This window comes from Syngnathoides biaculeatus, chromosome 7 (assembly GCF_019802595.1).
Source record: "Syngnathoides biaculeatus isolate LvHL_M chromosome 7, ASM1980259v1, whole genome shotgun sequence".
NCBI classification, from domain to species: Eukaryota; Metazoa; Chordata; class Actinopteri; order Syngnathiformes; family Syngnathidae; genus Syngnathoides; species Syngnathoides biaculeatus.
In genome coordinates this window covers 32,151,423-32,179,416 of record NC_084646.1, presented here as the reverse complement: position 1 = coordinate 32,179,416, position 27,994 = coordinate 32,151,423, and the positions used below count along the sequence as shown (strand labels likewise).

The 27,994-nt window shown below is 44.8% G+C and overlaps 1 long non-coding RNA gene across 7 annotated transcripts; it reads right to left on the bottom strand.

Moving 5' to 3' along the window:
• On the bottom strand, positions 1–27,837 carry LOC133503871 (uncharacterized). Of its 7 annotated transcripts, XR_009795854.1 has the most exons (6): positions 27,634–27,837; positions 9,326–9,567; positions 5,702–9,232; positions 4,802–4,883; positions 1,728–3,457; positions 1–653 (listed from the first exon to the last, which is right to left on the bottom strand). It is a non-coding gene; the product is annotated as an uncharacterized LOC133503871 (long non-coding RNA). The 7 variants fall into 7 exon arrangements; XR_009795856.1 differs by having other exon boundaries at positions 1–3,457; positions 27,630–27,837; XR_009795857.1 differs by having other exon boundaries at positions 1–3,457; positions 9,326–9,641.
• Positions 27,838–27,994: the final 157 nt, after the last annotated feature.

Sequence of the window (27,994 nt, the reverse complement as noted above, 5' to 3'; positions counted from 1 at the left end):
TGCCCGGTAACATAGGGTTTTTATATGTATGGGTCCATGGTAGAAGTTGCTGCCCCTGTAAGATAAGCTTACACATTTCACAGAGGCCTGTGAAATGTATCTCCTCATGTGTCATAAATCTTTTAATTACTGTTGCTGTGCAGGGATGTGTGTGTGTGCTGTTTGTCTATGGGAAGTTTAAGAGCTCAAGGTGACTGCAAATTTATGATAGTTGCATTCTTGTGGGTTTTTGTAACAGGAAGAACTGTGTCTACTCAGAGGACACCCGGCTTTGAGAAGATTAACTGTCTCTGTATAACAACTTTACTTGTCTTGTGAAACCTGCTCCCCCCTCCCTATGTGTGAAACTCAATAAAATGTGTGGTTTTGGGGGGGCTCGGAGAGAGTCTTACGTGCGGGTGTGGAGGATATGTTCTGCTCCTCCAAGCTCTCCCTAAACTGCAGTTTAGTAAAAAATAACTGCCTCTGTCTCAATCATTTTATCCCGGTGTCGTGACCTCTAGGTCCACATTGAGCGAGAAGTCCGTGCTTTGGACCTAACAGCCCCCCTCGCAGTCTGGTCCGGGGATGGGATGGTAACTTTCCTCTCCTTATCTGGTGTCATTTGTCTCCACAGCAACACCTGGGAGAGGAGGATGGCGCCAGCCGGTTTTCTGGGTACAAAGATCAAGGACAGCCACGGTGCTTCACAACACATCCTTGTCTGATTAGCAAATGGACAACACTTTATCTGTTGATTAAATGTATAAGGTCATATTTAATCAAATAATGAAAGTACAATAAAAGTAAAATAGTCTTCATTCCCTCTCTTGATCTATGAAATAGATAACCCCACAAAAATCACAAATGAAGAAATATGGAAAACATAAAACCCTCTCTCGTTGTCCAACCATGCCTTGTAATAAGTGCATCGCCTCATGAGTCAGAACACACATAAGCTTTAAACCTGCAGGACAGTAATAGACAAATACAGCAAAGCAAAAAAGAAAGCAACAACACTCAAATATAAGTAGAACAGAATAATCACACAATATGAGCAAGGGTAATGTAATCCTGGGGCATGAAACATCATTAAATCAGGGTTGGATGATGGTGAAAGTACAGCATCATTTTCAAGGGGAGCGACAGCAACAATGAAATTATCTTGAGGAGTGTGTCGGGGCGGGGGTCTAATTAACATAATTACAGCGGCCATCAGCCGGGGGACCACTCACCTTCTCCATCAGACGGGTTAAAAGAGAACGAATACAAGGAATGCAACAGCATCCACATAGGGTGAGAATAGAGGTGAAGACAGTCAGAGAGATGAAGATTGATGAAATGGCACCCTTCCATCTACCAAACACATTCATCCAGTTATCCCACATAGACGTGTCAACACCAGAGTGTTCCTTCATTTTCTTAGCAAGGGTTCTAAGTCCATCTACAGCCTTAGTGAGGCGGCTGCCAGGTTTTGTGTTATTCGGAATAATGGTACAGCATTGGTCGCCAAAGAAGGAACAAACACCACCTTTTTCGGCCAACACTGCATCTAATGCAATTCTATTTTGGAAAGCAATAATAGATGTAGCCCTAAGTTGCTCATGTACAACTTCAAGTCCCTCAACGGTGAAATTGCCCAAGCGTTGCACATTATAATGTATGTAATTGATACGGTTGACATTTTTATTTGGAGTAACAGGGAACAGGGTGGAAATTACAGATATATTTTCAAAACCAGCAACTACCTGATCAGCCAGTTTATACTCATCTGGGACACCACGGGGACGCCAATAGCGTCAATGTAGGTGGGGTCATCAGCACCCAGCCAGGTAGGTTATGACCTACGTGAACAGTGTAATAGGCCGAGGGCTTTCCTGAAGTGTTCAGGAGCAATCGCCAGATCATCTAGGGTGACAGGAACAATAGAAATGGGTGAAAGTAAAGTTACTAATGCACATCTGCCCATGCTGTCGCGCGGGAGGCGGTCCACCACCACACATCAGCACGGCTGACCGGTTGGAAGAAAGATGCTTAGTAGTTTTCTGTACAGTGATCATCAGAGATATTGCCAATTGGGGCCCCATTACCTTTAAGAAAATACAGTTGAAGTTTTGGCGGACCACAGCACAATTAAACACAGGTTTGTTCTTTTGGGCTGGTGTTTCTGGGTGTGCAGTATCCCAAATTTTAGATTCATTTTTAGTCGGCACATAATTTTTCATAGGATCTACAACACAGGTGGAGTTGACAGAAGAGGAAACAACACTTAAAGGTCTCGGTCCCATGCATAGAACACAGTCCCTCGGGGTTTTATTAGCCGCTTGTTCTGCCTTTAGTAACCAATTATTATTTACTGTGCTAATGCGTGTCAAAACCTTAAACCACTCATCAACAGATAAGGCTTCGTCTATAATACGACTCTTAATACGACTATTGGAGGCTGAGCCGGGGCTCAATCCTGTTAGAACTAATGAGTGCAGGGTAGGTTCGTTCTGCTGACCTTTGGTCAGATCAAAGGCGGTTTTATTCGGACAAAAATGTATACATGTACATGGATCTTTGTTAGCCTTGTAAAGACATAAGCCTAATGTGTAACACTGAATGGGGGAGGAGAAATGAGGGGTATTATGAATGGCAGGCGAAGATCCCAATAGAGGGGAAAGAGTGGTATTAAGAGTCAGAAACAAATGGGGTTCTCTATTTGCCGGCCTTCTTCTGATAGAGAGTCGCTGTTGCCAGTCTCTGGCGGATTTTTCCCATCCATACGACACCTTATCCCACCCTCCCCATAATTGGTGTGAGACATATCCCCAGCCCCCAGCCTTTGTGTGTCCGCTCGTATCTAACTACCAATCATAGCCTCCCCACTCACTAGCCTTGTACCTTCCAATAGAAAACAAGTTTAAATTTAGCATAAGTACACTAGTGAATTTGGAAGCATTGCAGCAAAAGTAAAGCTCATCCGTTTATTTGTCGGGATTATCACAGGGATTTTCCAATTGTTCCATTGCGGTTTTAGCTAGTGTCGACACCGGATAAAAAGATGCATACAACCCCCCCCACGACGGCTGGTACTGATATGGGTGTGGGTATAGGGTATTTTTCAGCGATTTCCCAAATCAAAATACAGAGAACAACAATAACACCAATAATAAGAATACTATAGATTCCTGCTCTCCCTCTCTTGGTCCAAAAAGCAATCGGACCATCTGTAGGAATCAGAGTTAACAATAAAACAACAACAAGCAATAAAATAAAAGTGCAATTAAGAGTCTGTAGCAGGGTGAAGCATAGAATAATGAAACCACTTAGTTCCTTTTCCCTCCAAGCGGAAGGCTTTGGAGGTACGAGCAGTCACCTTGTGGGGGCCAGACCAACGGGGTTCTGACCACTTACGAGAGAGTCGTTTAAGATAAACAGATGATCACTCAGGAAGATCAAGTGCAGGAGGTGGTGATGGAGGAGAGTCCTGGATCTGTAAAGAGAAATTAGAAGCAAAAGAATGTAGTTGTGTCCAAAACAGTTTATGAGAAAATTTGGGAGACACAACGCCCTCCTCCAGCGGTTGGAGTGAAGAGGAAGGGCAAGGCATTAGACAACCTGTAAGAAGTTCGTAAGGAGAGAAACCAGTAGACCGAGACACAGTTTGTCTCACAGACATTAGAGCAAGGGGGAGAACCTGAACCCAGTTCATGCCGGAGGAGGTACATATTTTAGCCAGTTTTTCCTTCAACGTGCTATTCATACATTCAACTGAACCTTGACTGGTGGGGTGATAAACACAAACAAACTTGTGAGTTAACCCTAACCACTTGTCTACAATAGCTTGGTGTGTGGATGTGAAATGTGTACCGTTTTCCGAGCGGATGAGAGCGGGGAAACCGTGCGTTGGAATCCAGTGGTTCACCAAGGCTTTCATTACCGACATGGCATCTTCACGAGCGCAGGGGTAGGCTTCAAGCCATCCGGAAAAGGTCTCAACAAAAACAAGAAGGTAGTGTATACCCTGAGCAGGAGTGATCGTGTCTGTGAAGTCCATGACCATTTCAGCGCCAGGCCAGGTGGGTGAGTCAAATGAGGCTGGCAACGGTCTAAGTGTGGGGCGAACATTGTGTAGCTGCCAAATATTACAGTCACGACAGTGGGCGTGACACAAGTCAGACATTTTAGGATGCCACCACATGCGAAGTTTGGTTAGCATGGCTCTGGGTACAATATGACCCATAGAGTGAGTTTTGGTTAAAACATCATGGAGTAAAAGGTCCATCAGGTAACACTGGTTGGCCATAGGGACCTAAACAGAGGCCGTCCGGGCCCTGGGTGGCTCCGCCACCACGCCACATAGTCTTTTGTTCATGAAAGGCATTGTACTTTATTTTAAACTATTCACTATGAGACGGAGGTTCTGGCAGGTCAGAGGAGGATTTGTCAGATAATTGGACAAGCATCTGTGGGAGATAGCCCGCAGCTTGCTTGGCAGCCAAGTCGGCGGCATTATTGCCGAGGGTTGTAGTTGAAGAGAATTTGGAGTGGCCAGGGACCTTGACGATAGCCACCGCCGAAGGCTTGACCAGGGCTTTGTCTAATCGTTTGATTAGTGTCAAATGTGCAATAGGGGTACCGTTGGCCGTTTAAAAGTCATTACGTTTACATGCAGACAGGTCCAACACAGATGCGGAGACAGCGTAAGCTGACACAGAAACGACAGTGACAGATTGTCCGACCGCCAGTTCCAGTGCGAGACAGATTGCAAGCAATTCCGCTCTCTCGGCTGAGGGAACAGATGTTAGTACGGAAGAGAAAACAATTAAAAATTCACCTGAGGGCTGCTGCTCCACTACGGCAGCCGTCGCAAAGAGCCATCCGGCTCACGTTAACAGCAACCATCAGTGAACAGGACCCTGCCGTTAGTCAGAGGTTGGACAGAGAGATCAGCACGTGGACGAAGAGAATCAGTCACAGCAATTTCACAGCAGTGTGGGTCTACGTGCAATTCGTCAGTCATGTTAATGCCGGTGTGTACATATGTGATGTTTGGTGCCGTGAGAATTTTCAACAAGGGTGTTTGCCTAAGAGAAGACAGTGTGAATGCTGATGAGGCAACGTAGGCTGTCACCGAGTGGTCAGCAAGGACCACAAGGGGATATGACATGACCATGTGTGCGTTTTTTTGGATAACATTTGCAAGCCCAGCTGCAAACCTAGTGCATTCGGGGCTTTTGGCCTCAGGTGGATCAAGTGGAATGCTACAATACATCAGAACATGACACTTTCCATCCCTCTTCTGATATAAAGTAGAATTCATAATGGCAGGTGTGACAGTAACAACTAAGTGAAATGGCATGGTGTAATTCGGGGCAGCCAGAAATGCTGCTGATGCGAGATCATGTACAAGAGTGGTATGGACAGAGTCTAACTCCGCTGACCACTCCAATTTGGCAGCAAGGTTTCTGTAACCTTGGTTTTTCACCATGTGAAGAGTTTGTTTTCAAAACGAGACATAGGCATTTTTTTTTCAGATTTACGAAACTCGCGCCAAAATTATCCATTCGGAGCTGGATAATTTTGCCGCGAGTTTCGTAAATCTGAAAAAAATGCCTATGTCTCGTTTTGAAAACAAACTCTTCATGTGTTTGAGGGGAGCGGTACGGTCTGCAAAGCATGGAAGATAGTGTCTGCTGTAGCTGCACTAACCAAGAAAAGCAAGCATCTCCTTCACCTGTTAGGATGTTTCTGCTATAGAATAGAAGAACAATGATCCGAGGACCTAGTAGATCCTTCAGAGGAAACCACTCTGACCGAGAAGGTCACCGATTTGCGACAACACTGAAGCTTCTTTCTGGAAGCTTTGAATTCCAGCTCATGCAAATGAAGCAAAACTAGTTTAGTTAGAGACAAATACAACTCTGCTGTTGGGGCTGCCAAGAAGAGGTCATCAACATACATCAGGAGTTTACATCTGTCTGAGAGTTCTAGATCCTGCAGCAATGATTTCAAACATTGCTTAAAAATTGAATTGGTGAATTTTTGAAGCCTTGTGGCAACCTGGTGTATTGCAAATTGTGTCCCTGATATCTGAATGCAAACAAGTGTCTACACTTGCGTGCGGGTGGGATATAGAAGAATGCATTTGCCAAATCAATCGCTGTGAAGTATTTCAAATCAGGTGTGATGGTAGACAACATTCTGTGGGGGTCTGGTACAGGTAACGATCGTGGGTTTGTTACATCATTAATGGCCCTCAAAACATGCGCCATACGATAAGTGTTACCATCTGCTTTTAAAACTGGCCTGAGTGGTGTACACCATGAGGAGGTGGATGTTTCCAGGACTCTAGAATTCCACAGGCCAGTGAGGGTGTCCTCCATCATGGTTAGCAGCCGCAACATCAAAGGGTCCAGAGGACCAAACTAATTTTAGTCAGTTGTTTCACCATAGGTCCCAGCTACCGGGCCTCGTGCCCTGGAGACAGAGCGGGTGAAATGTGGAGTACTGACTCTTCCTGCATTTTAAACAACCTGGTGTAAGAGCTGCGTATATATGTGTGGATGTAATATTCCAAGCATCACCTTGTATGCATGCAAAGTTTTCCATGTACACTAGATCGTGGTTGCGGTTGTCGTATAGTGTGCAATGGTATGGATCTCGTGGAGGCAGGTAAGCCCTAAGAGTGTTTAACCAGGGCTTCCACAACAGAAATTGATGCATGAGACCAGGTTTGAGCGGTGTTTCTAGTCGGGCCCAATAAATGTCCACATTTGGAGTTGCTTCACTCACAGGTGTCATAAGTTATTGTCCAGAGTGGCAGACGGTGTCAGCTGCCAGCATTATAAACGAATGGTGTCCAGCCAAGATTGTCGGTAGGGGTTGAGTCCATTGCAAGGGCCTATTGAGTCCCTGAGAAGCCCATCAATTGCACAGTGTGTTGTGACAATAAAGTGTCCGGGAGCGAGATGTTGGGTGAGGAGTGTGTTGCTCCTGTGTCAACGAGAGTGTTCACTTTTCGCCCCACAACAGAGATGGAGATCATGGCACCTGCATTGCCGGATCCCTGTCTTCCCGGGCACCCCTAGTGGTACTGTCCAACCTGCTGCTGTCTATCTTGCTGCCATGGTGGGCCCCCAAAGCTGTCGTCTCTGCATCTGCCTTGGCCCCCTCGGTTGTTGAACCAGCCACCATGGCCCTGCATTGGACCTCGAGGTGGAAGAGCTGTAGGACAGTCTTTAATCCAGTGATCGAGGGAACCACAACCAAAACACCCTTGATCACGTTGCACACCAATCCACCCCACCCCATGCCTTCCTGCGTGTCCTGCGGCTATTACCCCAGAACCTCCCTGCCTGTCTAGGTGGTTGTGCCTGCCAAAAAAATTACGTCTGGTGTGGTTTTGGACTTTTCCTTCTTATCTATCTTCTTTTGTGTGGCCTCATCTCTTGCCTGCGCTACTTGTAATTTAAGAAGTTGTTTTTGGAGTTTAATAGTTTCATTATCCTCACCCTGTTGTTGGCTTGAATACATTTTGAGGGGATGCACTAAGTGTCATCTAAATCTAGGTTTATCTCCGGACAGGAGGTTCAGGGTCAGCTTTAGCTCGTGCATGACCTAGATGCTGCTTGTCTCCAGTCTCCCATGCAGAGTGTATACCCCTGTAAAGTTTTCACAAAACTAGACAGACATGCATTACCACCAGAAAAAAGACGATGCAACCATGCAGTAAGACAATCAACATCTTTAAGATCAAACGGCATGTATATTGGACCTGTCGGAGCCGCTATCATCGGCACCATTGTAGCGTTTTGTTTGGTTGCTTGTTTGTTTTTTATCCGCTCACTCTGACGTGAGGGAGGGAAAACTAAAGGTTTTTCGTTACGCAAACTGACATTGGTCTGAGGCGGAGGTAAGTCTTCTATGCCCTCCCTTTCTTCCGCTTCCTCATCTTCCTCTGTGACCATGTGTGTGTGTGGTATAGTTCCGTGTGATTCAAGGCCCACGCATGTGTGCATGCTCAATGTGTCTTGTTCCTCATTTCCATTTTTTTTGTTACTCGTACCCACATATCACATATAACTTTTGTCAGCACCCTTTTCTTCCTCCGTCATGGGTTCCGTGATACCCTCAATGTCACATGCCACCTTACCAGCGATTTTCATCATTGGGTAGTTCCCCGGTCCTGTTTCAACGTCCGTCTCCCCTGCGTAAGGCGACGAGAGTGTTGGATACAGGGGTGCGGTCGACGCCGGTCTGGGAGTAACTGCACCATCTTCTTTATTCACTTTACTTTCGTCCGACTTTCCATTACCATTTTTCAACGCCGCCATCACCGTCATTAAATGTGCAGTCCGCCTTCCTTGGTCCACCTCTTCAAGTTCTCTCTTACATTTCCTCTTTACATTCCACGCGCCCTTATCTAATCTGTCACGTGCATTTTTCCCCTGTTTTACATATTCTCTGTGAACTTCCTATAATTTCATCGTCACTTTGTCCCAATCGCAAATTTTACCCAAGTTGTGTTTTTCCCATTATTATAATGCGTGCTTCCTTTCTTTATCTTGTTCCTTTTGATCAACATTAGCCATCATTTGCCGCTCAGTTTCAATGTACATTTCATCTTTAATCGGATTATATTCAGCACATTCATGATCAAATTCACCAACCAAGATTATCTATTTAATTTAGCGATCACTCTTCTTCAACTAAACCCAACCAAATCACGCAATAAATTAGCCTATACTATTTGGTTTTTTTTTCGTACGTCACCTTGAGACCTCCCAGGCTCAAACCAACAGCAAATCCTCTGTTTTTAATGGATCCCATCCACCTTAGGTGTAACAGGTGAACCTCACAGTCCAATTGCACATCTACAATATACGTCAGTTACGACGGGTTATACAGCTTCTCTTTATCACTTTTTCTCTTTATCTCTTATTCGCTTCATCTCTTATTCTCTTTATTGTCTTTATCTCTTATTCTCAATACTCATATGAGGCATGAACAATTTAATACCAATGACTTCTCAAATTTAGGCAGTTCAATATGCAGAATTCGACATTAACAGGCTTCTGCTTACCTTTGGTTTCGGTCGACCAGGAGAAGTCAGACATACAGGCGATCACCCTCGACTTGTCCGTAAAACACTCCTGTGTTTCTCATCTGGCTTCAAACAATGTCCTCCGTCAATGGCCAACGCTCATCGATCTCCCTCAACTTACGATCAGGGAAACCAAATTGTAGAAATTTGCGAGTTTGGACCCTACGTGTATTCGATGATCGAGGAAGAGATGACCAATGATTAGACAAAGTTAACAGCAAATGGATTTATTACAAAGTAATGTGCAATACACACGTGTCCGGGTCTTATCTAGGCATCTGCTGCACACGAGACGTGTGTCTTCTGACAAGATGACCCAAGAAGAAGACAAGAGCTGCCCGGTAACAAAGGGTTTTTATATGTATGGGTCCATGGCAGAAGTGCCTGCCCCCCTTGTAGTCTGGTCCTGGGCCGGGATGGTAACTTTCCCCTCCTTATCTGGTGTCGTTCATCTCCACGGCAACGCCTGGGAGGGGAGGATGGCACCAGCCGGTTTTCTGCATACAAAGATCAAGGACAGCCATGGCGCTCCACAACACATTCTTGTCTGATGAGCAAATGGACACTTTATCTGTTGATTAAATGTAGAAAGTCATATTGAATCAAATAATGAAAGTACAATAAAAGTAAAATAGTCTTCAGGTGTTGCAGAGTTTTGAGAGTATTTGTGAAGAGAAATCTGTGAACATCCGCGAATGTGTCTCCTTTATAATGCAGAGAGAGGTTTAAACCAAGTTGAGACCAGCCAATGTGTGTGTTTTCTCATTCATTCATCATCAAAAAAAGACACAACGCAGAGTTAAATCCACTACAAACTGGTGCCGTGACCCGTCGACTGGTCAGATGGAGCTGGCCTCCTCTTTTACTGCAGTACACGTCTCTTCTGGGCCCAGTGCTTCGCCAAATGACATGTGGGGACGGATCATCACAGCCGCTGCTGTCCTGGCTGTTTGAGAGTCGTCTTGGTGTTGTCTGCTCCCAAGCAGGAATGACCCATCGCTGCATGCTGATTCCTTTCCCAGTGGTTGAAAAGCAGGCTTCAGAAGTTGCAGCCCGACTAAACTCATCCTGGAGTCAGCTGATCGAAAAAGCCTTATCCTTTTCAGTAACTGGAAGTAACTAAGTGTTCGTTTTGTGTGTATTTTGAACCATATGGGTATTTTTGAGAGTTTGTCTGGGACAATTTTCATTTTTACAGTTCAGCTGTTAAGTTACAGTGAAGAAAATAAGTGTTTGAACACCCTGCTATATTGCAAGTTCTCCTACTTGGAAATCAAGAAGGGGTCTGAAATTTTCATCATAGGTGCATGTCCAGTGATAATCTAAAAAGAAAAATCCAGAAATCACAATGTATAATTTTTTCAAGGATTTATTTGTGTGATACAGCGGAAAATAAGTATTTGAACACCTGAGAAAACCATTGTAAATATTTGGTACAGTAGCCTTTGTTTGCAATTACAGAGGTCAAACGTTCACCAGGTGTGCGCACACTGAATGAGGGATTTTGGCCCACTCCTCCACACAGATATTCTCGAGATCAGACAGGTTTCTGGGCTGTCACTGAGAAACACAATGTTTCAGCTCCCTCCAATGATTTTCTATTGGGTTTAGGTCTGCAGACTGGCTAGACCATGCCAGAACCTTGATATGCCACTCCTTGGTTTTCCTCTTACCACCCCCATGCTTCACAGTAGCGATGGTGTTCTTGGGATGGAACTCATCATTCGTCTTCCTCCAAACACAGTGAGTGGAATTATGACCAAAAAGTTCCATTCTGGTCTCATCTGACCGCAAATGTTTCTCCCATGATTCCTCTGTATCATCCAAATGGTCATTGGCAAACTTAAGACAGGCCTTGACGGTTTAAGCAGGGGAACCTTTCGTGCCATGCATTATTTATAACCATGACGTCTTAATTTATTACCAATAGTCACCTTGGAAATGGTGGTCCCAGCTCTTTTCAGGTTATTGACGATGTCCGGTCGTGTAGTCCTGGGTTGATTCCTCACCATTCTAAGGATTTTTATTGAGACCCCATGAGGTGATATCTTACATGGGACTCCACTTTGATTGAGATTGACCGTCATCTTTAGCTTCTTCCTTTTTGTAATGGTTGCTCCAACAGTGAATCTTTTTTCACCAAGCTGATTGGCAATTTCTCTGTAGTCCTTTCCAGCCATGTGGAGTTGGACAATTTTGTCTCTGGTGTATTTGGACAGGTTTTTGGTCTTGGCCATGTTTCAAGTTTGAGTCTTAGTGATTGTATGGGTTGGATAGTTGTCTTTATGCAGCTAATGACCTCACACAAGTGCATCTGATTCAGGATAATACATGGAGTGGAGGTGGACTTTTAAAAGTGGACTAACAGGTCTTTGAGGGTCAGAATTTGAGCTGATAGACAGGTGTCCAAATTCTTATTTGCAGCTGTATCACAAATAAATTGTTAAAAAATCAGACATTGTCATTTCTGGATTTTTCTTTTTAGATTATTGGATGTTTTTGAGACAAGGCGAGAGAGAGCAGACTTCGATGGTTTGGACATGTTCGGAGGTGAGAGAGTGAGGATTTTAGTAGAAGGGTGCTGAGGATGGAGGTGCCCGGCAAAAGAGCGAGAGGAAGACCAAAGAAAAGGTTGATGGATGTTGTGAGAGAGGACATGAGGACAGTGGGTGTTAGAGAGGAGGATGCACAAGATAGGCTTAAATGGAAAAAAGATGACACGCTGTGGTGACCCCTAATGGGACAAGCCGAAAGAAAAAGAAGAAGATCAGGTATGAAAATTCAAAGCCCCCAGACATGATATAAAAAAATGCATTTGTGCGCATGGAGAAGTAGTTTGTGCATAGGACCTAATTTGTGGAAACATACTAATAATTTGTGTGCACAAACGTGTACTTCGTGAGCACGAAATAGTTACAGCGTGCACACTAAGTTCAGGCACATGAAGAAGTGACTGCGTGCCCATGAAGAAGCTGTGGCTCTGTACGGAACTGGAGGGTAAAGAAAATGGAGTGCACTTTTACAGACATGCTACGCACAACGGAGCCAAAACTGCAAGACACACGTGATGCCTTCATGGTAAGTTTATTTTCATATGTTCTTATCAATATCACTGTCAATTGTGTAGCTTAAAAGCTTTAGCCTCTCCTCGACCTTTATCTTCGGAAAGAGCATGCGCTCAATTTTTTTTTACCCTCCTATCCAGTATGGAGCCACTGCTACTTCTTGGAGATCTAATAACTATTTCATGAACACTAACAACTACTTCATACGACTTCATATGTGCACAAATTAGTAGTTCGTGCACACAAAGTCATAGTTCATGTGCGCGACATAGTAGTTCATGGGCATGAAGTAAAACATAATAGTAATTTGTGTGCACAAAATTATCGTTCGTGCTCACGGAATGTTTTTTCCCCCTCATATCATGTCTGGGGATCTGGAGAAAATGGGAAATTATTTTTTAAAAATGCAACAAATTGTGTAATTCCACAATTAAAGCAGAAAAGAATACAGTCAAAAACTTATCCACATGTAATAAGAGTTTGTTGAATGTTTTGGACATTAGCAAAGAATGGCTCCAGGTTTAAAATCCTGATTTAGTCATAAACATAAAAAGAAAAAAAACTATCTCAGGAATGTTGATCTGTACAATTGTGTTTGTCCAATAATTAGATGTTAACATACTGGAAAATTGGTTCAAAGAATTCCAGGTAAAAAAATGTACAATGGAAGATATTCTGTACTTGTGTAAAACTGTACATAAATTGTAGATGACAGCAGTTGCAAACCAAATCAGCTCAGCAAACGGAGATGCCTGTGCAAAAATTCTGTGAGGTCTACCTTGGGTCATCTTTAGAACAAGTATTGTAAATTGAGTGTAGATATCATCCATCCAAATATATTTAATTTGAAATTTACAGAAATCCACACCGAATGGGGAATTTGTGAGATTTGAATTTGAATTAAAGATACAAGAATTTCTGTTTTGAAAGCTCCATCAGAAGCCAATCTTAGAGGATCAGTTTAAAAACTGACAAAAGCATGTTATTATGCACTTTACTCCTTCGACAGCCAATTGAATACACAGTAAAAGCCAAAAAAATATTCAGAATTCAATATCACATTTAACACTGCATCATTAAATAAAGAACTTGTGTTGTAATAAATCACAGGAATAATACATGACGTTTCATGAATGTTGGATTCCGAACTGGTGACAACAAATCGAAGAGGCTCTGACGACTGTTCAATAACTAAATCCTGCTCAATTTGGACCGACGTGGGACGCCCCGGTGACGACTTTAGTGGACTAAAATCATCATCTGTATAATCATAGTACCCAAATGGGAGCCATATACGTTCGTGTTGAAGCTGCGTGTCCGAGCCTAGCTCAGGAACATCAAGCAACGTATGTAATCAAATATTTGCTGAGGAGGTAAATATTCAATAGTGAGTACTTACACATTTACGAGGACCGTGAGTACTTAGTACTTACTTACTTACTTACTTATACCAATTTAAACGTGACCACCTTAGCTTAGCTGGCTAACAACGAGTAGCGATTGCGATCAAACAGTGCTATTGAAGAAGCATTGAATGTGTTTAACTTCATAATGTGTACGACCTAAACAACAGGTACAACGAGGGATGTGAGGACTTATAGTAAATTTAACAAGTATTTTGTTAGTACCCAAATACGAGCCGTATTGTTCGCATAGAAGCTGCTCAGCCCAAGTTTAGCCTACTACACTAACAACCTTACCTAATCCCTTACATCCACATATCCTTTGAATCATCATAACCATTATATTTTCACACAGGTAGTATGTGATTTGTGTACCTTATGTGCTGACTCTCTTTATTTGATAGCTTTTATCTGACTTAAACTTTAACATAGATTAAGTAGTATGTAAATTGTGCATCTTATGTGTTGACTTTGTATATTTGATTGTTTTTATCTGACTTTAACTAGACTAAGTAGTGTATCATATGTGCTGAGTTTGTTTATTTGATTGCTTGTTTTTGTCTCTCTGCAGCCCGAAGAGGTGCACAATTCCTGTAGGCCGGTCTCAAGCCCGGATAAATGCAGAGGGTTGCGGCAGGAAGGGCATCTGGCGTAAAACTATGCCAAGCATATATGAGTGTTCATCAAATGACTTCCATAACTGATAGGTCATGGCCCGGGCTAACTACGCCCGCCCCCGGCACTGTTAATTTGCAAGGACATGGAGAGGACTGAGGAGAGGCAGAAGGAATACATTACATACCAGAGTATGACGTCATGTACACCAGGTTGTATACGAAAGAGGGAGAAAAGTATCTCTACAGGTTGGCCAGAAAGAGGAATAGAGATGGGAAGGATGTGCGGCAAGTAAAGGTGATTAAGGATAGAGATGGAAATGTGTTGACTGGTGCCAGTAGTGTGCTAAGTAGATGGATAGAGTACTTTGAGAAGTTAATGAATGAAGAGAATGGGAGAGAAGGTAGAGTTCAAGAGGCAAGAATGAATGACCAGGACGTGGCAATGATTAGTAAGGGGGAAATTAGAAAGACACTGAACAAAATGAAAAATGGAAAGACAGTTGGTCCTGATGACACACCAGTGGACGTATGGAAGCAATTTGGAGAGGTGGCTGTGGAGTTTTTGACCAACTCATTCAATGGCATAGTAGCAGGAGAGAAGATGCCAGAAGAATGGCAGAAAAGTGTGCTGGTCCCCATTTTTAGGAACAAAGGCGATGTTCAGAGCTGTGGAAACTATAAAGGAATAAAGATGATGAGCCACACAATGAAGTATGGGAAAGACTAGGGGAGTCTAGATTCAGGACAGAAGTAAGTATCTGCGAGCAACAGTATGGTTTCATGCCTATGCATTATTTGCCTTGAGGATGCTCCTGGAAAAGTATAGAGAAAGTCAGAAGGAGCTACATTGTGTCTTTGTAGACCTCAAAAATTCTATTACAGAGTACCAAGAGAGGAACTGTGGTACTGAATGCGCAAGTCTGGTGTGGCGGAGAAATATGTTAGAATAGTATAGGACATGTATGAGGGCAGCTGAACAGCGGTGAGGTGTGCCATTGGTGTGTCAGAAGAATTTAAGGTGGAGGTGGGACTGCATCAGGGATCTACACTGAGCCCCTTCCTGTTTTCGGTAGTAATGGATAGGCTGACAAATGAGGTTAGACTGGAATCCCCTTGGACTATGATGTTCGCAGATGATATTGTGATCTGGAGCAGGTAGAGGAACAATTAGGAAGATGGAGACACGCACTTGAAAGTAGAGGAATGAAGATTAGCCGTAGTAAAACAGAATATATGTGCATGAATGTGAGGGGCGGAAGAGACGTGAAGCTCCAGGGAGAAGAGATAGCGAGGGTGGATGACTTGGGGTCAGCAAAAGAGAGCAATGGAGAGTGTGGTAAAGAAGTGAAGAAAGGGGTCCAAGCTGGGTGGAACAGTTGGCGTTCTATGCGACAGAAGAGTCTCCGTTAGGATGAAAGGCAAAGTTTATAAAACAGTGGTGATGATGTACGGATTAAAGACGGTGGCACTGAAGAAACAACAGGAAGCAGAACTGGAGGTAGCAGAAATGAAGATGCTAAGATTCTCGCTTGGAGTGAACAGGTTGGATAGGATTACAAACAAGCTCATTAAAGGGACAGCCAAAAATTGGATGTTTTGGAGACAAGATTAGAGAGAGCAGACTTGTATGGTTTGGATATGTTTAGAGACGAGAGAGTGAGTTTATTGGTAGAAGGGTGCTGAGGATGGAGGTGCCAGGCAAAACAGCGAGAGGAAGCCCAAAGAAAAGGTTGATGGATGTTGTGAGGGAGGACATGACGGCAGTGGATTTTAGAGAAGATGCAAGAGATAGCCTTAGATGGAAAAAGATGACATGCTGTGGCGACCCCTAACGGGACAAGCCGAAAGGAAATAAAGAAGAACACATGAAGTTTCATGCATTGACTTTTTATGTACTAACCTCTCATTCCAACTACCGATGCTCTAACCTCATTCACTCCTTCAACACTTTAATCTTTAGAGTTTCTCAGAATGGTTAGGCAGACATAAACACAGCACTGTGATTCGAAAGAGAACCTTCGAATCAAACTAGGGAATACTTTGTCTTCATTTAAAGGCCAAGTGTCATCCCTATAAATATTCTAAAATAGATATTGTAATGAAAAATACATATAATATAATAACTAATAACTTCAATGTCCATATGAAAAAATTAATGTGAGGGGAGAGCGCGTCATCCACGCGCAAAGTTGAAGAAGTGTCATTCTACGACATCCAAGTGGTCGCCATATTGGCTGCGTCCTCTGTTCGTGACGTCACCCGGACATTCGCCAATGAAAACACCCTAATTATGGGAGAACATGCCCCTTCTGACACAGAAGCTCTTTTCGAAAAGGAGAATACCACACAACTAAGTGAAGTTACTGGGGCAATATTACACTCTTGTTTCGAGCCATATTCAGATGATATGCGGCCAACCGCCTCCCATCCGATCCACTTCCGCGGCGGAGATGAGCCATCACAGCTCATCGCAGCCAGCCGGTGTGGCTCGTTTTCGGCGCCGAGGTGGCTTATCACAGAGCCGAGACGTGCTGCTTTAGAGGGTTGTTCACAGCCGCCGCAGTACGCGGTGAACAACCCGTCGAGCCGAGGCGCTGTCCTATGTTGTCGTCGCACGCGGCTGAGTGAGGCAGAGCTGAGCTGTGCTGTTTTAGGGGGTTGTTCATAGCCGCCGCAGTATGCGATGAACAACACCCTCGGGGCGGGGTGCTTTATTGCGTTGTCGCCGAACACAGCTGACTGAGGCAGAGCCAAGCCGTGCTGCTTTAGGGGGTTGTTCATTGACGCCGCAGTACGCGATGAACAACGCCGTCGAGCCGGGGCGCTTTACTGCGTTGTCATCGCACGCGGCTGAGTGCTGCATTGTGGCAGCGCTCTTCAGAGCCGCCGCCTTCCGGGAGCCCGTGCACTTTGCTGGCGAAGCGACGCAGCAGCCCGACGCCGTCCGACGCGGACATTGACACATTTCATATGCGGATCTTTTGTTACGTAATGAGAGACAGATTACATGGTCCGCCCAAACTATTATTTTTTTTAGTAGCTGTATACACACCTACCTGTCATTTGGAACCCACGAAGCTCTCGTCCTCTGCACCCGTGCAATCCATTTTTCACGACGAACCGGGTCTCTTGCAAACTTATGAAGGGTAAATCCATCCTCCCGAGTGTTCAAGCAATCTCCATCAATGCAACGAGCCAGCATTTTGGCTAACACAAAGGAACAATGAGCTACCTTCCCGCAGGTAAAACTAATGGAAACAAACGAGCCCACTTGAGGGCAGGTCTGTCCTTTACGTCACTTCCTGCTTCTTCTCAAAAACAAATCTCTCGAGAGGATTTTCATGGCGGGAGTTACAAAAAGCTGTATACGTCAAAAACATGTTTTGTGGTGAAAAAAAAACGCATGGTCCATGTCGGCTGCCCTTTTTTCATTAATAACATACTAAAAATCATGCATTCATGACAGTGGCACTTTAAACATCTTATTTGTGGGAACATTTACAGATTTTTGTTTAGATGTACCTAATTTCATGTTTTCAGCTACAAATCACTGCTAGCAATTCTGTTTAAGATAAACAGTGCAGTAAAAAAGCATTTCCTCCTATTAATTTCAGGTTTTTTTTTTTGCATACCGATCATACATTAAGGTTTCAAATCATTTAACCAATTTTAACATCACTCAGAGACAAGCCGAGGAAATACAAAAGGTATTTTTTTTTAAATGAAAATTCAATCTATTACGGCACAAAAATTTACAAACCTTTCTCGTCCTTTGTGAAAAAGAAATTCCCCCCATTAAATCGCAGTCACTATGACTAACCCCAAATTTAGGAAAGGTGAATTCATTTATACAAGCCACAACCACACCTGATTACCACCATACTTGTTGAATCAAGAAACCACTTATAAAGAATTTGTAAGAGAACTTGAAATAGGCTACAAGATCTCAAGAACCAATAAATCATGCTGTAATCCAAACAAATTCAAGGAGAAATGTGAAAAATAGTGATTGAAATACATCAGTCTGGAAAAGGTTACAAATCCATTATCAAGGCTTTGGGGCTCTAGCGAATCACTGTCAGAGCCATTATCCACAAATGGAGAAAACTGGGAACAGTGGCAGAGCTTCCCAGGAGTGAACAACTGACTAAAATTACTCCAAGAGTGTGACAACGATTTATTCATGAGGTCACAAAAGAACTTCGAACAACAACTAAAGACCTGCAGGCATCGCTGGGCTCAGTTAAGTTCAGTGTTCATGACTACCATAAGAAAGACACTGGCCAAAAATAGCATCCATGGGAGAGTTCCCAGGAGAAAACCCCTGCTGTCAGCAAAAAATACAAAGGATCGTCTCACATTTGTTTACAAAAAAAAAAAAAAAAAAAACATCTTGAGACATTTGGAGAAACATACTGTGTACTGATGACTCAAAAATTTAACTTTTTGGAAGCTGTGGAAACCAGTACATCTGGCGTAAAAAATTGCAGAGCATTTTATCAAAAGAACATTATGCCAACAGTGAAATATGGTGGTTACAGAGTAATAATCTGTGGCTGGTTTGTTGCCTCAGAATCATCTTTATCCGTTTTATTGGCTAAGTATGGAACGTCACCCAAGGAATTTGTATCAGGTATTTGGTTTTTGATACAAAATAAGTTGAGTCGTGTGAAATCTTGTTTTTGGATTCTTTTTGGGCAATTTCCAAAGAAATTTTCACATCAAACGATTATTAAGTAAAAAAAAAAAAAATCAATAAATAAAATACAAATAATCTGAACACTGCATCAGTTTCAAATGACATCAGATGCCTTCTTGTAGTAAGATGCAAAGCATGGATTACTTGCTTTCAGACAGAGAAGATCTTGCATTTCTCATACTTCCATCTCTTCTGACCCTTTGCACAAAACATACACCGTCCTCTAGCATCATTGTGAACTGGAAAATGTCCCGTGTTTTCATAGTGGGCATCCTGCATTGGATGAGCAACTGCGTACAAATATTTCTCTTCAGGGGTGATGGTGAGAGCGAAGAAGGTCATCCAATCTTTACTCTTTCCTTAACATTCAGGAAATAGCGACTAACCTTTTTCAGAGGTACTGGCTTCTCTTTCAGCAGGGTGCAGTCTCTTGTACACCGGCCATGTTTTTAAGACAGACAGGTGTTGGGCATATCCAAAGAGTGGCCAGAACCACCATTAAGATTTTGAAGGAGTCTTGTTGAGGTGGATAGGCATGTCTGACACATCAACCCATGTGCTTATTGTATGTTGTGATCATGGCTGGAGATGCTACGTCACCCTTCACTTTGGTGTCCTTGTCCCAGCGTTTGACCATCGTGAGAGGTTGAACTCCCACTGCTTTGCTAAGAAGAGTCACACATTTGTCATTACATTTGACCACAACAATCTTGTCTGAAGATCTGGAGTGAAATGCTCCTCGCCCTTTCTTGTTCAGCTCATTGTCTGCCATCAAGGGAGCTCCATGAGTGTAGTTCTCACGAGATGTGCCAATGCATTTTATACCAAGACTTTATCCTTGGGCAGGCTGTAGCTGGTGAAGAAGTTGTTGCAAAAGACAACAGACAGTCTTGGCTCAGGAATGGTCTTTCAGAGGGTCTGCACCACTTTCGGACACAGCGGAACCTTCTCTTCTTCCTCATTTTAAATCACAAAGAATGTGGAGGCTCCTTGGGAGAGTAGCAGGTCATGGATGATACCAGAGGTACTGGCCCAAGTGCAGCTTTTGAAGCCTAAACGATAAGCTTTATTTTGGATAAAGTGACGCAGAATTCCTGCTTTGCCACTCCCAGTCCTCCATGAGATTGAATGTTGTGAGAATCACATCAATAACTCGATTTTGGTAGTTTTGCAAATTTTTCAACAAGGTTCATCAGCTTTTCTTTGCTGACAGAAATCAGTAATGGTAAGTGCTAATTTAGCAATGCCAGTCTGATTACACAAGACAATAAGGTTTGGTCCAAGGATTGATGGTGGGACAATCATGTAAACGATTCAAGTCGTTAGAGTCAGTGAAACTCAGGATATGAATTCTAAAGCTACTTTGTGTCTGCAAATCGACCAATTGATTGAATTCACCAAGCAGAGAATGTTTGGAGATGCATTTGTGCCCTAATACGTCCATCGTATCCGTTTGGCACAGCATGTTTTAAAAAAAATATTGCTTCCCTTTATTGATGTTTTTCTTCAACAACTTAAATGATTGTGTTCAGTAAGCATCTATGAGCATCCATATGACAATAAACTAAAACATTCCAACCTTTGAAAAAACTAACCAGAAATATGTTAGAAGTGAAAGGTGGTTTTATAACAATTTCCATCTTGTTGTGAGCCCTACTTATCTGCATATCGGCATATTTTTTCTCATTTTTGCGGCATAATCCCTCTTTGCAATATTAATTTCTTTAGTGAGATGGTTTCTAGTATGATTGTACAGGGCCCTATCCTCGCTACGAAATGCAACCGCTTTAGCCTGGCAGAATTATTTAAGTCTGACTGTAAACCACAGTTTGTTGTTATTGAACGTGCAAAAAGTTTTTGTTGCTACACACACAGAAACAGACATTTGCTCTAACAATATGCATGTATTCATCTAGGTCAGGGGTGCTCAATGTGTCGATCGCGATCGACTGGGGAGTTTTGGTTGGATCGTGTGACGGTGTGCCAAAAAAAAAAAATAAAATAAAAAATCAGCCTATCAACCATCTCGTCACTTGATTCAGGTGTGGTCAACACATCGATCGCACGCACATAAAGGCGTATTCTAGCAAGCTAGCCTCCTATACACAGCCTGTCATGGCCCTGCCGTTCCAGCCCTGGCTGGGCGGGTCCCAGCAGACTGGTGCTAATTAGGAGACGCACACCTGCGCCTCATCCCCGCTGATTAACCCCTGTACTTATAGGACCCTGAGGACGTCGCCTCACATGCCTCGTTCCCGCACTTCCGCATTCCTGACGCCAACCCCCTGTGTACCGACCAACGCCTGTCTCCCGACCTACCCTGTAAGCCTGTCGCTACTGTTCCTGCTGTTTCTGCTGACTGACTCCCCGGTTACTGAGTCTGGAACGAATAAAGACCTTCTCCTTATTACTTGCCTGTTACCCGAGTCATGCATTTGGGTCCGCACACCAGTCCTGGTTATGACACAGCCTCTCTTTTGCTCCCTCCCGTCGGGAGATCACGAGAGGCTGGCTGCTTGAAAAATAGATCTTGGGGGAAAACAAGTATGGACACTGCTAATCTAGGCTGTTTGCCAAATGTTTAAAGACACTACAGTCTGTACAGTTCAAGCAGCTTTGAAGTTCTAATTTTGCCTTATTTGTCCACTTTTTCCACTCATTCCTATGCGCACTTAAAGGAGGACTTTGTCGGAAAAAATTAGGAATGGAAGCAGACATTAAAAGTGAGTAGATGAGGGTTCAGTGTGTCTTTTAATGCCCAAATTATCCACAGATTTCAAAGAAAAGATCTCTAAATTGGAAACTATTCTCGAAATTCTTCTCTCGCTCAGACATTCCAATGACCCCAGCCGGAAAACTGACAGCCAATCAGCATTTGTCACATCTGCAGTGCGCCCTGTTCTGACCCCTTTGCTTGTGGATACAGTTTCACCAAACAGAGAACGTCCAGTATCTGACATTTTGTGGCTGATTTTTGTGAAAAATAATTACAAACAAACAAAAGAAAAATAACAATGTACAATGTTCAAGCCTATACATTTGAGCCAGAATACACACAGGAGAACCTTGAGATGTTGGAGAGGGGGAGTGGTGCTGACGAAGAACAATAACAGCAATCCCAATATATGGACCTCAGAGATTTTCCTGACAGGCTCATTTCGAAAGACAATTTACTTATTGTAACGATCATGACATAACGTTTGGTGTTTATGATGTTTGATGCCTACATGAGGGGTTGGTTTAGATGTAGATCAGTCAGCATTCGGGAGTGAGTTGTCATGTACCAGCAGGCAGCAGCTAACGTTCTTAAGAGCTCTCATTCTGAATCCCTGAGAACATCAACATTAGATTGGCAACGAAGAGTAAACAGAATTGTGCGCAGAGTCAAAAAGAAAGTGGAAAAAGGAGGAAAGACGGACTAGGAGGAAATACAGGCAAACATGAACTATCAAAACGTTGCAGCTAACGGCAAAGAAGCTAAAGCTAATGACGTTTGATATTTATGATGTTTTGTTGTATTTGATGCTTTTCTGAGGAATTGGTTTAGATGTAGAGAATATACAGTGTATATCCCATCTTGTGGGCAGCACGGTGGTTCAGCTGGTAAAGCGTTGGCGTCACAGTTCTGAGGTCCCGGGTTCAATCCCCGACCCGCCTGTGTGGAGTTTGCATGTTCTCCCCGTGCCTGTGTGGGTTTCTTCCAAGCACTCCGGTTTCCTCCCACATTCCAAAAACATGGAACATTAATTGGACACTAAATTGCCCCTAGGTGTGATTGTGAGTGTGGCTGTTTGTCTCTATCTGCCCTGCGATTGGCTGGCAACCAGTTCAGGGTGTACCCAGCCTCCTGCCCGTTGACAGCTGGGATAGGCTCCAGCACTCCCCGCAACCCTTGTGAGGATAAGCAGTGAAGAAAATGGATGGCTGGATCCCATATTTTGTTGTGAATAGCATTCGAAAAGGTTCCCTGAAGAAGATGGTGTTCACGAAGGATATCACGAAGCCATATATTGATAATGTATTAACATGAAGACTAATACCCTGTTAGATCAGTTTGTACACTGATGTTTATTTAGAATGAACCAACTTTTACATTCATGCAATTCATGTCCAAACTATATTGATTTTGTAGCACATACATGACTACTTTGCTGGTTTGGTGCAAAACAAGTGCACAGGCAACAATGACATTCATATTAGGGGCCAACATTCAACACTTCTTTAACCACATTACTCCTTTGGAAATAATTTGACACATTATCTGGACTACATTTTTCATTTCAAAATTTGAGATTGTAAATGAATGGAAAAAAAGAGAAATAAAGTCAACAACCCCTAGATGTCACAACCACATTATTGTGTTACAAGAAAGAAAAGAATACTAGAAGCTAGTTCCATTATTTACTGATTTTTCTCTATTCTTCTAGTCTCTATTGATCTTTTCTGGTCGCTCCTTTGATGCAATGTTGTGCGGGATATTCTGAGGCAGGCAGAGGCTAAGGGTGGTGTCAAAGACGTTTCTTCCAGGTCTGGCTGTGAAAGGTGGCACATATCCAGGTTTTGGTTGGATTTCAAAAATATTCTTTACTTTCATTTTTTTTCCAATTAATGTCCAAAATATATGTAATAATAATATTACTTCAGATTAGAAGGTTTATTATGAAGAGATGTTTTGGACAAAGTCCTCCTTTAATGTCAGGCCTGTAAGTAGGCATCAAGTATTTTTATTTTCCCCTGTCGAACATTTTATGTGCTGCTTGTGTTTAGGGAGTTCATTTAGCTTTGTTAAAATCTCCAAGGATAACGAGGGGTGAGTCTGGGTGTGTTTTGCAAATCTCGTTTACTTGTTCGGCAAGCGACGTTACCAAAGCTGTATTCATGCTAGCTTGGGGCCAAATATAGTATATAGTATAATATATACAAGGATGAGAGAGGTAAACTCATGCGGTGAGTAAAATAACTTACAGTTCAACTACAGCAACTCTAAAAACAGGCTACAGTGTCTGCTGATTTGTGTGACGTCCATGCACTATTTGTCATGGTCCTGCCGGTCCAGCCCTGGCTGTGCGGGTGCCTGCGCGTTCGCGCTGATTGGGAGGCGCACACCTGCGCCTCATGCTGGCTGATTGGCCCCGGTGTATATAGAACCATTGGGACGACTGGTCCGGTGCCAGATCGTCACAACTCATGCCCCGTTCCTGCACTCCCGTATCTCTGATCGACAACCTGTATGTACCGACCACTGCCCGTTCTCCGACCGACCCCGTAAGCCTGACTCCCTTGATACTCCTGCCTGCTTTGATCGTTCTCCTGTGTACGACTCCTGCCTGCCCGCTGACCTGTTCTCTACGCCCAACGTCCCGACTACCGTTTCTACACCTGACTGCCTCCCCGATCCCTGACCTTGGAATAATAAACGTTTTCCGCAAATTACACCTGTGTCTCCCGAGTCCTGCATTTCGGTCCTACCTCCATTCCGATGGATCGTGACAGAACGATCTGGCCAAAACAGGACCCAGCAGGAAAGACCCGTCGTCGCCGGGACCGACACAAAGGTAATCTAACTGCCGGAGGACCAAGCCTGTCCGATCTAGGTAGGCTCCATGACGTTCTCCACTTCCGTATCACATGCTCCGTCAGCAAGCAATGAATACGTCCCGACCACGACCCATACAGCACCTCACATTCTTTTGAACTCTGATTTTTCAGACTACGAGGAGGACCGTGATTTATATGACCGCCTGCCTGACTATGACTCGGATTATTTCAACTATGAATCTCTTTGCCCGATCTTTAATCCCAGTCAGTTCGCTTCACCTCCCCACGTTTCCAGCTCCCGAGCGTCTTCGCCCGGTAGGTCCGAGTCCACCAATCTGTTCGAGGGAACCCGCTTGGCCATCTACCCAGGACCTCCGCGTGGCGGCCAGAGGAGACTCCCAGGCCGGAGGCTCTCTTGTGCCGTCTGCTGCGCAGCAACAAAGACGCCATCCTCGTCTACCCACTCCTCACCGGCAACGGTTAAACCGGCAGACCCGCAACTAGTGCCGAAGCTTCCAGTCAAGAGGGAGGAGGGGCCGCCAACTCACGAGGTGTTCTACCGCGAAATGCAGGCGGAGATAGAGCGGCAGAGCGCCGAACTGGCGGTCCTCACGCCCCAGGTCCGGCAAGAATTAGAGAACCAGCCGAGGTACGCTGACGTCGCGACTGCTACTGACTCGCTGCTGACTCAGGTTCACGCTGCAGTGGCTACAGATCCGCTACCGAGCAAGATCCATGTAGCTGTGGCAACAAACTCCCGGACAAGTCACGCACACATCACAGTAGAGACGGACCTGCTACCAAGCAAGGCTCATGTCGCTGTCGCAACGGATCTGCTCCCGAGACACGTCCACGTTGCAGTTTCAATGGACTCGTTGCTGCCTTATGCTCACGCTGCAGCGGAAACTGATCCGCTACCAAGTCAAGCGCACGTTGCAGTGGGAACGGATCCGCCACCTCGCCATTCCCACGTTGCTGTGGAAACAGATCCGCCGCCTTGCCATGCTCATGTTGTGGTTTTGACAGACGCGCTGCTGACCGATTCTCATGTCACTGCATCCATCGACTCCTCTCCCAGCCGAGCCCACGTCGCGGCTGGCAGCAGATTAACTACTGCATCACACTCACATCAAGGTGGCGACAGGCTTCCGGGCGACCGTCGAAGGAGAAGGATGGAATTTGCTGTCGAAGATGGTCCTGCCAGAGCTTCCGCAACGTGTTTTCCCAAGGAACAGGATTCAGAAACGAGTTGCAGAGAGCTTAAGTTCAGAGGCTGGAGCGAATTCTGATAAAGGTGAGGCGAACTATTTTCCTCCAGTGAAGAGGAGGAGGACTTTATCATTTCGATCACTCCGTGCCGTGCCAGGGATGATCCATTCACGCCCCCTAGTGTCTGCCAGTTTTTCTCCGGGACCCCTGACTATGAGCCAGTCAGTCTCCATCTGAAGGAGCCGACTCTCATTCCGGGAACAAACGCCCAGTTCTGTAGTGCCAAGGCAAACACCAAAGGACCAACAACGCAGCACTGTGCCACCTGTGGGGGTTCAGGAGCCACTCTCCAAGCCCCATGTTCCTGTCCAGGAGGGGCGGTGGTGCTCAACGCAGGCGTCCAGGAGGCCAGGAGGCGGGCGAGAGGGCACCGCAGCCGCCTCATGTTCCTGTCCAGCAGGATGCGGCGGGGGCTCCGCAGCCGCCTCACGTTCCTGTCCAGCAGACGGTGGTGACCGGTCCACGGCCGTTCAACGCTCCTGCTTTGTCGGCGACCGGCCCGAGGCCGCCTCATGCTCCTGCTTCAATGGCGACCGGTCCAAGTCCGGCCCCCATTCCTGCTTTGTCGGTGACCGGTCCATGGCCGCCCCCTGTTCCTGGTTCGTCGGTGACTGGCACGCGGTCATTCCATGCCCCCGTCTCGACGTCAACAGAGGATGGCGACGGCTCATTGGCATCCTCACGTTCCTGTTCCTGGCGGCGACAACGGTCCGCGGTCGCTCTATGCTACTGCTTCATCAGCTACCGGTCCGCGGTCGCCCCACGCTCCTCCTTCCTCATCGACCAGCCCGCGACCGCTTATGGGGAGGCCTTCGTCCGGAGCTGTTGCATGCCTTGTTATGGTTCCTGCTTCGCGGTTGGGTTCCTTACCGAGGCCGTCCTCCCGAACCAGGGGAGGGGGGATACTGGTGCTTGGCGTCCGCGTCGTCCTCCTGACCTGTCCACCTGGACGCCTCGCGTTTGGTGGCCTGGGTGGCAAAACCCTTATTGGGTTCATGGAGCAATTAAATTTTCACAGGGGGTCAGAAAGGTTTGGATTTTTTTCTACCTTAATAAATTGAATTGTAATTTAAAGTGGGGGTGACATCCCTATAAACATTCTAAAATAGATATTGTAATGAAAAATACATATTCACTTCAATGTCTATATAAAAAAAAAAGTGACCGGAGACCGCGTCATCCACGCACAAAGTTGAGCAATTGAGTGTCCCTCGACATCCAAGTGGTCACCATATTAGTCTCGTCCTCCGTCTTTGACGTTGAAAACGCGCAGTGCCTGCTTTTATGGAACCCAAACAACAGAGATTTTCGGATTTTTCCAACGCCCCTTCTAACACGGAAGCTCTTTTCAAAAAGGAATACACCACACAACCGAGTGAAATTACCGGGGCAATATTACACTATTGTTTCGAGCCATATTCAGATGATTTGCCATCACGGCCAAACAGCATCCCGTCCGATCCACTTCCGCGGCAGAGATGATCCATCGCGGCTCATCGCAGCCGGCCGGTGTGGCTTATGACAGTCGAGCCCATGCGCTTCATGCTTGCACTTGACTGAGTAAAGCATTCTTGGCTGGATTCCTCAGAGCCGCCCCCGTCGCAAAGCCCGACGCGCAGCCTTGCGGAAGATGTGAGTTTCGGCCGCCGTGGTATATAAGGAGGGGGTGGGGCGTATGTTGCTTTTAGGGGTAAGTTAAAAGTCACCGCAATACGTGACGAGCATTTTCGAGACGAGGCTGAGTGAGACATTGTTAGCTGGGCGACGCGCACATTGGCACATTTCATACGCGGATCTTTTGTTACGTTATGAGAGAGACAGATTACGTGGTCCGCCCAAAACTATTATTTTTTTAGTAGCTGTATGCGCACATCAACACATTTCATACGCGGATCTTTTGCTACGTTATGAGAGAGACTGATTACTTGGTCCGCCTCAAACTTTTTTTTTTTGTAGCTTTATACACACCTACCTATTTGGAACCCACGAAGCTCTCGTCCTCTGCACCCTTGCAATCCATTTTTCACAACGAACAGGGTCTCTTTCAAACTTATGAAGGGTAATTCCATTCTCCTGATTGTTCAAGCAATGTCCAGCAATGCAATGAGCCCGCATTTTGGCTAACACGAAGGAACAACGAGCTACCTTCCCGGAGGTAAAACAAACGAGTCCACTAGTGGGCGCCTCTGTTGTGTACGTCACTTCCTGCTTCTTCTCGAAAACAAATCCCTCGAGAGGATTTTCATGGCGGGAGTTACAAAAAGCTGTATACGTCAAAATCATGTTTTGTGGTGAAAAAACACATGGGACCATATTAGCTGTGGGGTTTTCAT